The sequence below is a fragment of the Misgurnus anguillicaudatus genome, chromosome 3 (assembly GCF_027580225.2).
Source record: "Misgurnus anguillicaudatus chromosome 3, ASM2758022v2, whole genome shotgun sequence".
NCBI lineage: Eukaryota > Metazoa > Chordata > Actinopteri > Cypriniformes > Cobitidae > Misgurnus > Misgurnus anguillicaudatus.
This window is the reverse complement of record NC_073339.2, coordinates 33,399,545-33,418,567: the sequence shown is the minus strand read 5'-3', so window position 1 is coordinate 33,418,567 and position 19,023 is coordinate 33,399,545. Positions and strand designations below refer to the sequence as shown.

General features: G+C 38.2%; 2 protein-coding genes across 2 annotated transcripts in view; one reads left to right on the top strand and one right to left on the bottom strand.

The window, feature by feature from the left end:
- ptprdb (protein tyrosine phosphatase receptor type Db) overlaps positions 1-19,023 on the top strand; it is a 131,194-nt gene that overhangs the window by 29,048 nt on the left and 83,123 nt on the right. Inside the window, exon 4 of the mRNA XM_055205561.2 lies at positions 1,163-1,203. The gene's annotated coding sequence lies outside the window, so the exon portion shown is untranslated. The remainder of the gene's footprint in view (positions 1-1,162; positions 1,204-19,023) is intronic.
- LOC129444731 (uncharacterized) overlaps positions 1-19,023 on the bottom strand; it is a 106,075-nt gene that overhangs the window by 61,776 nt on the left and 25,276 nt on the right. The window lies entirely within an intron of this gene.

Below are 19,023 nucleotides of genomic sequence, written 5' to 3'. Positions count from 1 at the left end.
AAGTATGATACTAGATTATAGTTAGTAAAAGTTTTCTCTGATCAAGTATAGATACTTAAAAAATGTACTCAAGTACGTAAGAAAAAATACTGTCTACCTCTGTGTATTTGTAAAAAAAACATTTCTCTAGTTTGTGCGCCATCTTGCATGTTTTTTCCCTTTGCAATGCATTGTGGGATTGCCCTTAGTGCAAAGGATGCATGTGATGCTACCCACCTTTATCAAACAGGCTTCACTTTTTTTTACACGTGCGAGTACAAATATCTCGCTGTATTCCCAAAATCCCCGTTTCCCACTTTCTCTGTTCTCGCTCAGATGTTCCCAAAGTAAAGTAGTTCTTTTTGACCAGCTGCTGTCAGCCATGCAGCAAATAAAGCGCACATGAATACTGTATATGACCATAAAACCTCTGTGGATTTAATGCGTTTGAGTGCGCGTGTGTATTTTCCAGTGCATACAGTGCTGCATTATTAAGAGCTACTCACAGACGCATCCAACTCTTTTTGACGTTGAAGATGTAATACACTAAAAATACATACTTACCTCATCTTTCCCTCTCTCTCTTGCTTTCTTTTTGTCTCTTTCTCTTCCTCTCGGCAGTTTTTTTCTTTTTACCTCTCTCCATCTTATCTCTACACTTCCTCTGTCCATATATTTTCTTTCACTCCTCTGTTCTCTCTCTATTTCTCTCTCTTTTCATAAGGCCTTCCTTACTTTTCCTGCCTGTATTGTGTGTGCGAGTCTGCGTCTGGCTGTTTTAATGTGCTAAACTGTAGCTGCATTAGACCCATTAGATCGTTTTTCCCCTCTCTTCTCTACCGCTCAATAACTATCCCCTTCTTCCTCCCGCTCCGACTCACTCCGCCTTGCCTCCATCTCTTTATTAGAGGTGGTACTTATGAATCTGGTAGTGCATTAAAGTGATAGATGAAGATGGTATATTCCACATTGCTCATCTAAAAATAGAAGGTACAAATAAACCAGCAAAGAGAGCACACACAGCAGGGGCCAGTTTCATCAGTTTGGTACAAGTTGCGCTGTTAAGTTTAGGGTTCAGATTGTTGTTGCTGCCCTCCTCTGGAAGTTTGTATATTAACACAAAACCAAACAATCTAAAACTGCAATAATCTAAATTGCAAATCTTGTTTTTGTGTCACACCAGCTTCCGGGAACTCCAACCAACGGCATGCACCACATAAAAAGGTACGACCATTTTGATATTGTACATGCGTGACCCTGTCTGAAATCCAGGCTAAAGTCTCACAATCTAAATATGAGATTAAGTGGAAGTTTATTTTCAGTCATTGATTTAAGTCTTTGACATGACCTTACTTAAGATATCAAGGTAATAGTTTCACCTTGAGGTCATGGTAAGTCAGTTAAGTGATTTTTGTCCTCTGTACCGTATTTTCCGGAACTATAAGTCGCACTTTTCATAGTTTAGCGGGTACTGGAACTTATAGTCAGGTGCGACTTATACGTCAAAATTATTTTATATGAACCAAGAGAAACCATTACCGTCTACAGCTGCGAGAGTCCGCGATGCTGCTCCTGTATTTATGTGGTTCAATGGATTCAGAGATGTGGAATGATGACTTGGGGACATTTTTGAACTTGATTTGGCTTGTCGTGTTGATTTGGCCTATTTAGCCTCCCAGGTGTGTTCAGTGTGCTGTTGTGTAACGTGTAAATAACTGTTTATGTTACTTTAACATGTACGGACACCTATTCAGCCTGCTGTTTGGTGCTATTAACTTGCCTTTCCAGATTAAATGTCTGTTCTTTGACTTTGTGACTTTCTTTGATTTTGTGAAATCATTTTCTAAATAAACGCGACGTATAGTCCACTGCGACTTATATATGTTTTTTCCTCTTCAAAACACATTTTTTACTGATGCGACTTATACAAAGGAGCGACTTAAGGGGGTCGCACACCGGATGCCCAGCTCTGCACCGTTCTAAAAAAATCACATTGTTTTCTATGAGTTATACGCACACCAGCGCCGACAGGTGGCGCCTGTCCGCGCTGTCCAGCTACGACTCAGGAAGTTGGTGAAATCTCTGTCGCGCCACTCACATAGTTAAACATTCAATAACATCATATTTGTCCTAAATCATTAACGATTAACAGACGAAGCTCGCCCTATTTAATGTGCACTTCGGTTTACGATACCTGCGAGTTGTCCTAGACGCGACTTGACGCGGCGCTGAGCGTCTGGTGTGCGACCCCTTTTATAGTCCGGAAAATACGGTAAATAAAAAATACTAAACTCAGATTATTTATCCAACCATGTCTCGGTTAACTGGTTTTGTATCTTCATGTTGGAAAGTGAACAAAGTTTCTGGCTTGTTATGTTTTTTATCGCCGAAGATAAGTAAGATATACCTCTGGTTTCACAGACAGACTTACCGTAGGTTCAAACCAGCTGTGTTTGAGGCGTCAAATTCGCGTCTACCGCGTCTAGTTTGCTGCTTGAACATTTTGAGGTGACTCACTTAATTCGCGCGTGAAAGCCGCGTGTGAAATTCTAGTCAACGAGACATTCACGTGAAAATTCGCGTCATGGGAGGGGCTTCTGCGACTCTGCTCGCTTCCTGTAATCACGTCACTACTAGAGCAAGCTCCTAATTGGTTAACGCAGCGCGTTTTTCCACTAAAATTAAAATGTTTTAACTTGTGCGTTTGCTGCGGCAACGCGAACTAGACGCGCAAATGAGGTGGAATCGCGTCTACGCGCTAAACACCTAATTTGCGCCGCGACACCTCCAGACACGTGTGAACGCGTCTTCACATTGACTTAACATTGAAATAACTCGCGCTTGACACCTCTACCGCGGCTGGTGTGAACGCAGCATTAGGACTAGTCCTGGACTCAACTAAAGATAACTTGCACTGACAGATCTTAAAATAAGCCAGTGCCATTGATTTGTCTGAAGATACACACAGTAGAGTCTTTTTCTAAGGCGTGCTTATTAAATATGCTTAAACATCTTAATTTAACCTTGTCTGTGAAACCAGGCCATAGAATTTACAGTATGAAGTGGCTGTCTAAAACCATGGGTATATGGCGATGGCAACACAGTGTGAAATTGTCACCCCAGTAGTCCAAAGACAAAGCAATGATATAATGAAACCTGGTTGCAGAGGTGTGACCTGGAGGGCAGTGCAGGTGCTGCAATATTTCTGTGTGGGTGATCGTAGTTGATCCGGCGCATTCCCATAACCCCCATCCACCCCCCACTCTTCTCTTCATCATTTCCTGTCTCCGTTCCTACTGTCTCTTGGAATAAAAGCTAAATCCAATTGCAAAATGGATTGATGTTGGCTGCCAGTGATGGGCTTATGTTCATTATATGGAATGGAAATAAAACAAGCCGCTTTTTGCAATGTTTTTAATGTTGTTTATTCAATGCATTCATCTGCCACAACGTCTTCAAATTATCTTAACTGAATATTTTGATTTACCACTCGGCATACACTCTAAATAATGCGGTGCTGTTCAGGGCTCAACAATAAGGGTAGCCTGATGGCCCAGGGCCAGTGTGAACGATGCTCGGGCCAATTGACAGAACTGTCACTGGCCCAAGTGGGTCAATGCGGCACCATCATGAAAGTTTTTTATTTGCATGTGCTTTTGAGGCCTTGCCAATTTTAATATTCAAGCAAAGATGACATGAAAGAGATTTTACTGCGATATTCACACGCTGTTTGAGAAGTTTTGTGTGCGTGCTTCGGATGTTTTCTAACATTTATAATGTGTTAAGAAACTATTTTGAAGGTTGGCTTTACAGGGACTTGATAAAATAAGGACAACCCAGCATAGGTTGGTTTAAACCCAACAGTAGGGTTTGTTGTTCAACCATACAACCCAGCATTTTTAGAGTGTAGGCCTATAATGTACTTCATTTAATTAAACTGATGTGGTTGTGTTTGGCCCTTGACTTCACAGAGTTGATATTCATGCCATCAGTAAATGAAAAAGTGTTTTTATTTAAATGTGCAATAGTGCGGATGTAATAAAAATATCCTATTATTATCACTTCAGTTGAACATTAGAATAGGCTAACACACATAATGTAGATGAATACTAACCGATTAACAGCATCTACTGTATGTGTTTCTGTGCAATACAGTAATAAAAGTGTGTCGGTTGAATGGTTGACAGGATCCTAAACTGGATTGGATCAGTATATGAGTCTGTTTCTCTTGCACTTCATTTGGCCAAGCAAAAAAATACACTGGTCATGAGATTTCAGATAATGCTTTCTCTGTGTGTATTAGTCCACTGGGGGTTGGGTTGGCTTTTTCTTTCTTTCACATGCTTACGATCACACAAGACATCAGATTAATGGGAGGATTACAGAGAATTTTAGAGAAAAGCCCAGAGAGAGAGAGAGAGAGAAAAAGCGGATGAGCATCTGAACCACCATCGGTGATGGAGAACGCTAAATAATCTGTAAACAACAATCACTGAAGAATACAAAGCACAGATGATAAAAGTTTCAGTTTCCTCTCGTTCTCAAAGGCCAGATCAAGATAGATCAATTAAATGTCAGCACCCTGAGGTAGTATGTGTGTGTGTGTAATGTGTTTTGGTGTCCTGCTGTGTGTTAATTTGGTGTAAAATGTCGAGTGTCTCATGCTCTTGCACTGACATTCTGATTAAGAGCATCTAACACCTCCATCTCACTACAACATAATGCTTGGTTCAGACAGGCAACAGAAATCCATTTTGGGCATATCCGAAGTAAATCTGTTTAGATATTTGCAGTCCGCACCAAGGTTTTCTGCATACCCAAGCCAAAACATGTCCAAATGTGACCTAATCTGTGAAATCCCAGCCCATAATGTAAAAAAAACATTTAATATTGACTTACAGTAGTATGGTCATGTTAAAGATTGAAATCAATGATTGAAATAAAACATTAATGCTCTTAATCTAATGAGACTTTAGCCTGAATTTCACAGACAGGGTCACATATGGTTTGCAGTCTCTTTTTTTAGAATGCATTTTAATAGTTTTTCATTCGATACATGACACAAAAATAACATCATATAAATGTTTTGTGCTACTTTCCACAGTGTTAAAGGGACACTCCACTTTTTAAAAAAATATGCTAATTTTTCAGCTCCCCTAGAGTTAACATTTGATTTTTAGAGGTTTGGAATCCATTCAGCTGATCTCCGGGTCTAGCGCTACCACTTTTAGCATAGCTTAGCACAATCCATTGAATCTGATTAGACCATTAGCATCGCGCCTAAAAAACAACCAAAGACTTCGGAATATTTCATATTTAAAACTTGACTCTTCTTTATATACATCGTGTACTAAGACCGAAAATAAAAAAATTCGATTTTCTAGGCTGATATGGCTAGGAACTATACTCTCATTCTGGCGTAATAATCAAGGACTTTGCTGCCGTAACATGGCTGCAGTGGCGCAATGATATTGCACAGTGCCCGAAAATAGTCCCCTTTGTATTTTTCAATAGCAGGGGACTATGTAGGGCACTACATAATATCATTGTCTTAGTACACATTGTAGAAGAGTTTAAAATAGGAAAACAAGTTTAAAATAGGAAACATATCCAAACTCTTTGGTTATTTTTTTTAGGCGTGATGCTAATAATCTAATCAGATTCAATGGATTGTGCTATAAGCTATGCTAAAAGTGGTAGCACCAGACCCGGTGATCAGCTGAATGGATTCCAAAACGGTAAGAAACAAATGTTTAACTCTAGAGGAGCCGGAAAATTAGCATATTTTCAAAAGTGAAGTGTCCCTTTAAAATACTCCCAGTTTCTCTCACTTTTTGCTCATTCAACAAATTACATTTATAGTGAATGTGTGAATGAGTGATTCATTTTGAATTATGAATCTATTTATAAATGCACTCTGTCATGATAGTAAGCACTGCAGTGTGATGTCATGGTAAATGTGAGGAAAGGATTTCTAGTGCCGCTTGCTCTTTTTCTCGAAAATAGTTATTTTCTGTTATTGTATGCAAGTCTCTTGCCACCCTTTACCTCATTAAGATATGAACCAATAAACTGGATATTGACTACTTAGTCTGAAAAAACATATCAGATTTCATCTCACAAAATGCAAACAGACAATCTGAGATTAGATTGATGTGCCATGTGAAGAAAGTCTGAGAAGCATTTACGCTGTTAATGCATTATACTTTCAGCTTTGTGATCTTACAGGCTTTCCATATACTGTAACTTTCTTGTATGTACATGTATGTTTGTATGTTAATGGTGCTGGCTCTGTGGCTACCTGAGTACTTTGTGTAAACCAAATGAATGCCTGAAATTTACATATCGCTGTGGGAACTGGGTTACGATGATGCATTCATCTTTGTGTCTGTAAGCGTGTGTGTGTGAGAGAGAGAGAGAGAGAGAGAGAGAGAGAGAGAGAGAGAGAGAGAGAGAGAAGGGCAGTAACTATGAGAGACAAATTTAATTCAGTGTGTATTTTGTGTATTGTTCAGATTCAGCCCTCTAGATTAATGGCAAGCCAATTAGCATAACAGAATTTTGCTGCCGTTAATCAAAACAGTTCATCACAAGTGTGAATATCTTCTAGGTTCCTGAGACCCTGCAGGAAAAAACTTTAGGTATGAGACCTATAATAATACATTTTAAAGGTTATGTGTATCAGTAATGCGCGGGGTGATCCAAAATGAGCGGGTGCCTGCGGTTACCCGCAGTTACGAGTCATCCAAAAAATATTTGTAATGATATTCAGGTCGTGGTCAGTAGGGTCATTTGAAATAAAGATGCCAATTAACTATTAAACAATTACTACTTTAAAAAAATAAATGCGGGCCAGGAAGCGGGTCGGGTACAATATAATTTTTTTTGCAGTCTGAGTTGCGGGTGGGTTAGTTGAAAATGTGTGTATGTGTTATGTCTATAATGTTTTAGATTTTAAATACTAGGTCATACTAGGACAGTACTTTAATTTCATATTTGAAAACTACAATACTAATTTTTTTTAGCTAGAAATGCAATTACACGGTATAAAAAAAGTAAAAATATAATTTTTATTTACTGTAAATTTGTGCTCCGGACTCTTTCTCTGCCGCCATTTTATTTTTTCAAACTCAACCAGGCTCGAACAATCCCATTCCCCACGCATAGAATTGTGGGACAAGACGATGAAGGTCCCTGCGTCCCAATTGGCATACTATGGCTCTGTCCCAAATGGCACACTCCGGACTTATGGACTTCCTCAGAGTCCACTTTGATGACATCATGTAATGCAGACCTTGGGGACTCTTGACTCGAGTCCAAGAGGGCGGAGTCATATTTGGGGACAGATCCGAGCGTCATGCCGGAAATAGGAAGAGAAGTTGCCCATCAATGTGAACTCCTCCCTTTAGTCGTCTGATTGCTCTTTCGCAAGGACTTCTGGGTTACTAAAGTGTGCAAAGCCTGCTGCAGTGCGGGCTTCTACAAAGACCGCATCAAGAGTGCAAAGGGGGCGCTGATGAGCACACTTTGGAGCGTAAAAATGACAGATGGGACACCCTACGGACTCGTTGACTTACACGTGCCACAACAACGAAAGTCCACATGAAGTGCGCCATTTGGGACAGGGCCTATGAGTAGTACTGTGTGTTCAAAATATTGATACGCCGATACATTGTCATGAACTCCTGGTTATGTGTGCATCGAAACATCACCTTTCGTATCAATTGTGATGCACTTTTGAAGGTAGCGTGACACATCGTAAAGTTAATCCAAGATCACTGATATTGACTGATATTTAAGGGGTATACTTTCCCACTTTGTCTCCGTCTTGCACGCACACGCATATTCAGTGCACACGTTTCCTAAGCAGCTGCTCCCTCTTTCTTTATATGTAGATATCTAAACTTTAACTTGACTCGTCCTTTGCAGCAGCTTGAGTAGCATTGCACAAAAAAGATTGCACGTCGCGTCTTAAGCAATCCATAATAAACCTATTGCGTGCATTTAAAATCAATGATAGACATTAAGCCTGTTCTTTTAGTCGCTCTCTTATAATACGGTAACACATTTGGGAAGACAGATGACAAAGAGCTGCAGGTGAAAAGTGTGTGTCTAGATAAAGAGCCATAGCGGTCACATTAATAATCTGATTTCTATAGAGAAACATTTAGTCTGACCGCATGTTTATACATATATTCATAGATATAGAAGAATTATATAATGAGAGAAGCCCATTAAGGCACTTATCTTTGTAAAACTGCTTTGAAACAACGAGTTAAGTACTGTAGGTCTGACAGAGAGGAATTTTATGCCTTCCTACAAGTTCCCACTAAAGCTAATAAATGAATGAATGGCTAAAACACAACTTTTACAACACTGTTTATTCAGTGTAAACAGATAATAAAAACGTAATTCAAAATTTTCCTGTAGTGTGATATGTATCGTGGCTATCGTATCTGGAAATTGTTGGCGATACACAGCCCTAACCATCTGTACTAAATAGTACTCAAAATTAGATTTAGTATGTCCCATCTCTTTTAAACACTCAAATGTCTATACTTTCCCATAACAAAAACAGTAAATACTTTTAGGCATAGGACATAGTAAGTGAATTCGGACGCAGGCGGTATCTCAGGAGATGGGAAGTAAACCAAAGTTTGGATTCGGACATGACTTCATGCTTTGGAATGTTTCTTCTGAATGCAGCATTTAGAGCTTTTGGAAGCAGCCATTGTGAATGTTAGACGAATTTTGTGAATGTTGTTGCATACATCAACGTTGTGATCACACAAATCAAAATACAACTTTTTGCATTTCAGCTTTTCTTTATTCGTTATTTCTCATGTAATTTTCTGACTTTTTCCCAGTGGCGGTCCTGGCTAGATTTACGCCCTGGGCGAACCATTCCTTGGCCGCCCCCAGAAAAAAAAGAATTACCCCCAAACCCCGCCACCAACATGTATTATTTTGTTATATATAATCTTAAATACAAAAAGGTAGCAAGAACAGAGAAAAACATGTAATACAGTATAAACACCCACTCATGCACACGCGCAGACACACGCGCGGGCACACACACACGCGCGCACACACACACACACACACACACACACACACACACACACACACACACACACACACACACACACACAGTTGCTGCTGTGGAAGTATCTGACTCCTCATTTAGGCCCGTTGGGTGCTCTAGCTCTAAAATATTTCAGAAGTGCCCCTGAATTTACAATTAAGATACAATTATGTAAGTTAGATACACTTATTTCACACATGCATCAGTTACCCAATTAAAATTACCATAACACACATTTTATTAGTATTTGTTAACATCCTATAAATTAAGCATACACTACAAATTATTTAAAAAGCTATATCACTGTAGCTTACAAAATGCCATGTCATGTATATTAGAAGTTATTTAAGTTGACACATATAGCGTAAAGCAATAAAAAATTACACAGTCAGGAGGTCTGTGTGAATTTGCACTTTTTGTGTTGCACACACAAACTAGACTGTGTTGCCTATAGAGTGAATTTAGTTGCATGGCATGATGCCTCAATTCTAATAGTTGCTAGTTCAGCAAAACTAAAACCAAATACAGTCGTATTCTGTGGCTAATAGCAACATATTAGCAAGAGTGCGAGGCTAATATAAATAGCCTATTTCCTACTGTCACGTCACTCACGTTGTCACTCATAGAATTCGGCATACCTTTATCTTTTGCCCGTTTCTCCTCATCTTCTTTTCCTGAATCGGGCAACTGAGATGGCTACTTTGGTCTTTTAATTTGATCCATGATGATGAAGATGAAGACTCGACATCATTAACTTTGCATTACATTTTGCCAACAACAACGTCCGTTTTACCCGTCAATTAACCGGAGTCACGTGACGTGAGTCACGTAGATGACTCTACAGAATTTTTTTCACATAACCCAATTAATTACATGTTCGTAGGTATATGGGTCTATGTTAATTTTAGGAATAAAAAATACAATTTACTTTGAAGCAGACGCAGCAGTTTGTGTTGTGTGGTCTCTGGCCTGGGATCAGTCAATCCCTCACTCGCCCCCCTTAAGGCGAGCGAGGGACTTGCAGTCGCAAGTTGATTCCCCGCCCCCCTCATCCGTGCCTCTTCTGACACGCACACAACTGTGTTTCTCAGCACTAACTTGACATGGAAATGAGCGGTTTTGATATAGTTTTTTTTTTTTTTTTTTAGGGCGCTCGTGCGCCCTTACATAGATTGCGCCCTGGGCGTTCGCCCACATTGCCCATAGCAAAAACCGGCCCTGCTTTTTCCATGTTTAAGTGCTATAATTGGCCCAGGGCTTCTATCAACCTAGAAATCGTGAACAAGATCAACCCAGTAACTTAGTTTTGTAAACCATTCTTTGCAAGCATGTAAAAATAGATCCCTGAAATTTGGCTCCCCCTGTGATGTCAGAAGGGGATAATATACCCCTTTAAAGAGACAATCCACTTTTTTTGAAAATATGCTCATTTTCCAGCTCCCCTAGAGTTTTGGAATCCATTCAGCCGATCTTCGGGTCTGGCGGTACCACTTAGCATATCCTAGCATAATCCATTGAATCTGATTAGACCATTAAGCATCGCTAAATGTAATTTTCCGTCGGTCTTAGTACACGATGTAACTACAGAAAAGTCAAGTTTAAATAGAAAAAATTTAGACTCTTTGGTTATTTTTGAGCACGATGCTAAATGGTCTAATCAGATTCAATGGATTATGCTAAGCTATGCTAAAAGTGGTACCGCCAGACCTGGAGATCGGCTGAATGAATTCCAAAACGGTAAAATTCAAACGTTAAACTCTAGGGGTCTGGAAAATTGGCTTTTTTGAGATTTTCAAAAAAAGGTGGAGTGTCCCTTTAATTTGCACTATCCAACAGCGACACTGCCATTTAGTGCAGATATCAGCTCATTTGCATTTAAAAGGACACACCCAAAACTGCATATTTTTGCTCACACCTACAAAGTGTCATTTTAACATGTTGTAATAAATTATCTATATGGTATTTTGAGGTAGAACTTCACATACGTACTCTGGAGACACCAAAGATTTATTTGACATCTTAAAAAAGTCTTTTGAAATGTCCCCTTAAATTTATTAATTTACAGAAGCATCACTAATTTGATTGATTAGTTTAGTGTAGCATCACTAAACTCCCCCCTCTCTCAATGAATTGTGGGTAATATATCAGCCATTAGAATGTGTTTAGATGCTACCGAATCCTCTTATTGATGCCTCCTCTGAAAACTCCCCCATCCTCCAGGCCATGACCCACAAACTAATTGAATTCCTGCATTTTGAAGGAGATCTCAGTTGTCTAATTGCAAGATGAGGAGGTGAGGTATGAAGAAATTTCAAGAGGAGTCATAAGTGATGATTTGCAGGTGTATCCTTCACGCCTCTTCTAAGGGGGAGGAGCTAAGACAGATGAGGACAGTGAGGAATGAAAACAAGGATGCACAAATAACAGCACCCAATGAATCTGCTAGAATTTTCACAGGTAATAATAGATCATCTCTAGTTACTGTACTTTAAGTATACTTATTTTAATAGGCTAAGTTAGTTTTCATTTTAAAAGCTACTACGATTTGGACAATTTCGAATACTGTTTAGAATGCAAATTGGGACAGAGCTTAAGTTTGAAAATCTAAGGAGAGGTTTTCCGGACAGGGATTAGCTTAAGCCAGAACTAGGCCTTAGTTTAATTAGGAAATATAACAAGTTTTAACAAACATGCCTCACTAAAAACATCACTTGTGTGCATTTTGAAGCAAAACAAAGGGCACTGGTGTATTTTAGGATATGGGCAAGTTGATTTCAGTTTGGACAGCTCTTACATTTATTTTAGTCTAGGACTAGTCTAAACCCCGTACAGGAAACCGCCCCTAAGTGTTTTGTGAAGCTGGTGGCCTATAATTTCCACACATCACATTAAATAAAGTATTTTATTTAGATTGTATTATTATGTACTAAAATGTCATATGCCCTGGCATGGTATTATATTTTTTACTATAATTTTTATTAACATTACAGAAATATTACAAATGCTACTTACTACATTTTATCATGCAAATAAGATTGTAACCTTTGGTATCACAGAAAACTCGCGTTTCTCATGATGTTAAACAGATATGAAGAGATATACACACTCTACAAACGGGCAGCGCTGACTGCTGGCCTCGTTTCAGTGCGTTTACCTTAAAAGTCTCTCCGATGTGCAAATGCAATTCCGCCAAATTATTTATTTTCCCTGAACCGGAGATTCATTCCGGGGCACCTGACGTCACCCCGCCACTGCCGCCGCCGCCGCTGCTCTGTCCTGCCTGGAGCGCGTCCCCTCACCGTCTGCTGTGGGCGCGCGCGCGAGCGTCTCTGTATCATCGCGCGCTCGGCTGCACACACAGCATCAGCATCATCAGAGCATCCCTGTGTACAGGGGGAAAAGAGAGAGACCTGCGAGCTCTTTAGGAGCGCTTTTACTGCTGCTGTGCTTTTAATAGTTCAGCCCAGCGGCCGGTTAACAACACAGGAAGAGAAGACGAGCTTCTGGATTATATCTGCCATGTTTATAGGTGTATTCGCGGACGGTACCGAACCAATGAGACTCGAATGAAAAGCTGAACCCGACAACGATGTTGATCAGGTAGGCACAGAGTAAAATCCCACTCGCCCCTCGGTTACTATTGTGGATTTTGCAATATTTGATATTTACAGTCGAGCTACAATTATTGCATGTGGGTCGATGGGCACATCTTTTTTTTAATCTTAGGTAGGCTTTAGAGAAGACAATATAGTGCGATATAGAACATGGACATCCCACTTTTTGCTTGCATTTTGCTGGTATATTAAAATAATGTTGTTTAATCTGTTTATATGTTTTTTTTAATTGCATTTCAGTTATTTATATATTCAAATCCTAATGCATTTCTTAATGTGACTGTGATGTTTGATCTGGACAATTGCATTGGTAAAATTGTCCCAATTGACATTTTAGTTGTGGTATTCCCACAACTATTGTGCTGTTTTATATCATTTAGTGATGCTCAGGAAACTCAGCGCTCCGGGCTTTTATGATGAGCTCTATTACTGTTTATGACAGAATGTTCTCCATGGATCATTGAAAGCATATTATTAATGGACCAATAAACTGAATGACTCTACATTTGAACATAGTTCACGAGGGAAAGGGATTATATGATGACTTTTGCTATACCTCTTAATACTCTTAGTGTGTGAGCGAGAGACATAGGATGAGAGAGCGAGAGAGAGAGAGGGATATAATGATATGTGGGTATTAAGGTTTACCTGTATAAGCAAACAAATTTGGCAGAAGTCGAGAGCATGTCTGTCTGTTGAGCATATGTGTAAATGCTTTATCTGTTTCACTCAGATCCAGAGCAGACAGCAGAGAAAATGAGAGAAATGACAGACAGTCAGACAATTTTGAAGTTTTCAATAATTGATTCCCATTTTATACCTGCAGCCTGAAGAACTGCTTGCAGCACACCTGCAGACGTGCACATTTAAAAACCAGGTTGCCTCAAATTCAGTGGCATATGGTTTATATTAATAATGTAGACGTCACAATAAGCACAGCCCGGGCACAATCCCGGTGCTTATTGCACAGACGTGCGTCTCTGATCCCATTTATAGGTGTGGGTCCTAAGTGCTTCTGGTGGTGCAAGTTGTGCTTATGACATAGAGATGAAAGCTATAGCAGTAAAATCTCTTCCTGAAACTGGAGAAGAGTTTAATAGCACTGATGTGTGCTCAGTGCTTAAGACTTGATCTGCTCAAGTGTTCTGTATGTCAAGGACCATATGGTCTAAAGTTCCATATGGTTTATTATTCTTCTTGAGTAAAACATTCACTCCATAGCCATTGTACCTTATAGCTGTATTCTGTACTGTTTTTGGATTTGTGTATTTAATCAACTTAGACATGCTTAGTGTTTTTTAAGTGGTAAGATGCAGCAGATGTTGCAACATTCATTTCTCATTCAGATGTTATTTCACCCTGGATTGCTTAGTTCTGAATGGTCGATCGCATCATTCTGGTCACAGATTTTTGCGTAATGACCACTAAACCAACCGTTGTTCCGGGCAACCGTTTTTATGCAGCTGTGCTATCAAGTTTCTCATATCACTCTGCGGTCTCTTTCTTCTCACATGATAAAATGATATCAATTTCAAGATCAATATTTCATGTGCATTTATTTATTCATTTGGCGAGTAGCTGTGTAATAAGTGCTATAATGTAGTCAGATGGGCAGGGTGATCAGGATATGAACAATGAAGGGTTTAACTTTGTGATTAATGACTGTACATTATTTCCGTACTTTTACCTTTTACTTGAGGTTGTTTGTGTATGATGAAATACTTTTCTATTAAATACAAATATTTTTAATCATTATTCGCACACAAAGAACAGCTAAAGGGAAATGTGGAATGAACCAAACTCAACTTAAGATGATTGTTGTGAGAACGACCATGCTAAGAGTTTGGAGAGTTGGAAAAACAGGGCAAATGAAAAATAGAAAAAAACAAAAATAACATCAAGTGGCGGTTTCCTGGACAGGGCTTAAGTGTAGTCCAAGATTATACTTTTACAATCTGTAAAAACTACAAAACTTCGTTATATAACTAAGGCCTAGTCCTTAGTTTTTTATATATATCAGGGCTCCAGACTAACTTTTTTCACTAGGAGCACAGTGGCCCCCAACTGAAAATTTTAGGGGCGCAACCAGAAAATTTAGGGGCACATACCGTAAATCAACATGCTAACCAAATATTCACATTTCTACTAAGTAATGCACTGTATTACTAATAAATACTTTGATGATAGATGCACAAAGTACAATGTGCTGTTTTAAATTCAGTGTCACATCACAAAAAAAGGTCAAATTTACTGGTCGCACATGTGCGACTGAATGTAAAATTCAGTGGCACACTCTCAAATTTTGGTGGCAGTCTGGAGCCCTGTATATATATATTGGAACCATGAGTTTGGTTCCAAAACGCGATAAACGCCATTTAAAAAAAATGAGTTATTTCCTAAATCAGTATTATATCAGGTCAGTATTTAATAGTAAATTTTTTATTTTACGCGAAATGCAAATTTCCGCCGTGTTATTTTGTCATCTTTTCTCCCATTTTTGCCAAAACACAATAAACGCCACTCCTCCTTTTCTGCAGAATGCAATAAATCCGCTCAACTAATCACAGCTCACCATTCCACACACTGTAAACAACAATGGCGGCACGTTGAGTACACGGAATCCTAATTTTCCTCATCTTGTACTTCGTGATCAACAAACAAACAAACAAAAACAAAATAATACTATAATGACATTGATAAACCTGTGGTGGTTTTCTGTGACGGGAAAGAAACGTAAGCCATCAAAATCTAATAATTTACGCGAGAGGCACTCGGGAGACGGAAAATGCTGGTTGCTTGTTTCCTGACAGCATCAAGCTTCTCACATTGACCCCAGGGTATCTTATGAAAAACTTTCCATTATTTTACGCGAAGCCAACGAAAATCGAGCAGGACCAAAACATTTTACAGCTGATCGCTGTGAAAAATATTAAGCGACGACGTCCCACGTATAACCGCAGCAATGACAGTGTTCTTAATATGACAAAGTAAGTGTTTTGATTAATACCATTAATGTTTATTTTTTAAATCAGTGTATACCACTAGTCAACTAAATGAATATAACATGGCAAAAATGAATGCACATTTATATATTGGTTCATTAGATTTATAGCATTTTGAAAAAAAAACTTATCATTGATTTACTGCATTTTGTGATAAAAAAATCTGTTTTTCACAAAAATTTTCATAAATCAAATTATGGATTTGAATTTTGTTTGTTTTTATAACCTAAACATGCTATGTGAAAGTTTGTAACAGAAAATAGTGGTTTTCATCTTGTCACGTTCTTGGTATAGAAAACACGTTTACCCAAATTAGTCAAAATGGATTTATTGCGTTTTGGAACCAAACTCTTCATATATATATATATATAGCATGTCAATCCATTCTCACTCCCAAGACATGAAATATTGATGCATGGGCAAGAAAATATATAGAATTACAAGCGCTGACCAGCAGAATTATTAAGGTGATGATGAAATTTCGCCATCCTTTGTGTCTGGACCTGCTCTTACATCGTGAGATATATGCATATGCAGGTTTAATATCCAAGCTTAATTTTACAGGATGAGCCATGATAGCTTACCATCAAAGGGTGGTGATCAAGCAGATCTTATAGTGGTGTCAAATTTATCAGCAGATTATTCCTTTGATTCTGGCATTTTAATTTTTTTTACATTTTTTGATAATAAAGGCAGTAAGAGGACAGGAAATAAAGAGAAGGGAGGTTATGTCATGAGCCAGACTTACGACATTCACATAAACAGAGTGGCTCAATGGTGCAGGTCATTGCACTGTGGACAAGCATTATAGTGGTACTTCTTACTTAATTATTAGGTCGTTCTTACTTTGTGTTGCTCTGTTAAAGTGTCTTTTTTGCATATGTTGTTTACACATTTCCCAAAATTGCACCTAGAATGGGTTTACCTGACTCCCCTCATTGAAAATGAATCATGACTGACTTGTTGTGACTTAACTTTTTTTCGTCATGTCTGATCTTGCCTCGGGCTCCATGCAAGTCAGGACCGCCACTGGAGATCTGAAATTCATTTTTTACAATCTATACTTATATTACATAAGCAAAATGCTTTTGCATGACTAAAGTCTAGTTTGACGCTGAGCTTGAGAAAAAAAGAATATTGATTGATGTATAGACTGATATTAAATTTCTGTTTGAATATGCCTGAACCTAAAGGGGATGTTGTAGATGAGTTTAAGCTGAAATTGGTAAGGTGAACAGTCAAAGTGCAAGTCAAGTCTGATAAATGAATAAGATTAATCAGCTGTTATTTGTTTCATGTGTTTAAAGGAAAACACCACAGTTTTTCAATATTTTACTCTTACCTCAACTTAGATGAATGAATACATACCTATCTTTTTTCAATGCGTGCACTTTTAATCTTTGTACAGCGCTTCTTGAATGTGTTAGCATTTTGCCTAGCCCCATTCATTCCTATGGCTCCAAACAAAAGTTTTATTTTGTGTCACCATACCTACTTGTGTAAATACTCATGTAACAGTCTTTAAATAGGGAAAACATGGAAGTGTTTGGTGGCTTCTAAATTCATCCCTGTTTGGAGCCATAGGAATAAATGAGGCTAGGCTAAATGCTAACACATTCACAAGGTGCTGTACAAAGATTGAAAATGCACGCATTGAAAAAAGATACGTATGTATTAATTTGTCTAAGTTGAGGTAAGAACATAGTCAAATATTGAAAAATGGTGGTGTTTTCCTTTAAGGGTTTCATGTGTTTGGGTGTCACTCCCAAGCCACAAAAAGAAATGCATTATTAAAGGGCACCTGTTGTGGCCTTTTTACAAAATGTAGTATAAGTCTCAGTTTTGCCCAGAATGTGTCGGTGAAGTTTCAGCTCAAAATACCCCACAAATCATTGGTTCTCAACTCCAGTCCTCGGGACCCACTGCTCTGCACATTTTGGATGTCTCTCATATCTGACACACTCAGTTCAGTTCATGGAATCTCTACTAACGAGCTGATGATCTGAATCAGGTGTGTTAAATATCCAAAATGTGCAGAGCAGTGGTTCCCGAGGACTGGAGTTGAGAACCACTGAGTTATAACATGTCCAAAATGCCCCTATTTGGGCGGGAGCAAAAATTAGCTGTTTTAATGTCTAAATGCAAATGAGCTACATCTCCTCACTTCCTTACAAACAGACAGTGAGTGTTTTTTTTTTTTTTTTTTAGTTAAAATAGATCTGATTAATACAGTCAATAGTATCTATTGGACAGATTACAACTCTCTGAGGGTGGAAACTATGGTAATGCAGGACTGTAAGTGGGTCGGTCTTTATCAATGTGACCTCATTGCTTGTATGGACTTTGAGGGTTTTGCAGCGAAAGACAGTCAAATTTGTTAAATAACAATGAAATGATTAAAGTGACTTTGTGAAAATAAGACATTTCAATTACTAATAACATTTTTATTGCCATTATAGTGAAATTACTGAACTTAAACATAAATGAAAGATGGCAAGCAGTTTTGATCATGCACACATACTTTGCTTTTGAAATATGGGGACATTATTGTGATAGATATGTGAATATTACTGTATAATTTGAATAATCCTCAGTCCCTGGTGATCAGACATTTTAAAGATAGGCTTGTTAGAGCGATCACAGTTTGTTTTTCACAAGATGCATATCCCGTTTGTAGAACAGAGCCTATAAAATCTGAAATGTTAATCCATTTATACAAGCTGTCTTCCTAAGTGTGTTAAAGCATTTGTTACTCAAAACAGCAAAGCATTTTTCTAAAATGACTGTTTGATGGATTTTAATCCCTTTTCCTTTCTTGCTTTTCTCCAACCAAATCATTTATTTATTTATATATTTACTGCGTGTTAGCAGCACAATATGTGTCTTTTTAATTGTTTTTTTTATTAATGAGCTATGAGGTACATTACAATACATACAGTGCCTAGCAGACAATGCAATTAGATTGTATAGATATAGCACCGTGATCACCAATCATTAGAGTATTATAGTTATTTCTAATATTAAAGAAAAAGTGACAATGTAATCTTAAAAGTCATGTTATTAATACCTTGAATAATTAATTGGTTTTGCAGCCTGAAAACTATAGAGTAACTCACAGTTGTTAAAGAGGTTGTTATCGATGTTCAATATTAATTAATAATTTGAGTCTGAGTCATTCTTTAATTTGTTTTACAAAGATTGGGCAAAAACAGACAGTCTTTTTTTAGTTTATTTTCTATTTAGTTTATTATCAAGGCATTTTTTTTTGTTTTTGAGTGGTGACTATATCAGTCTTGAGGGATTTAGCCTTTAAACTTAATGTGAGCTGATTTGGCTTAGATAC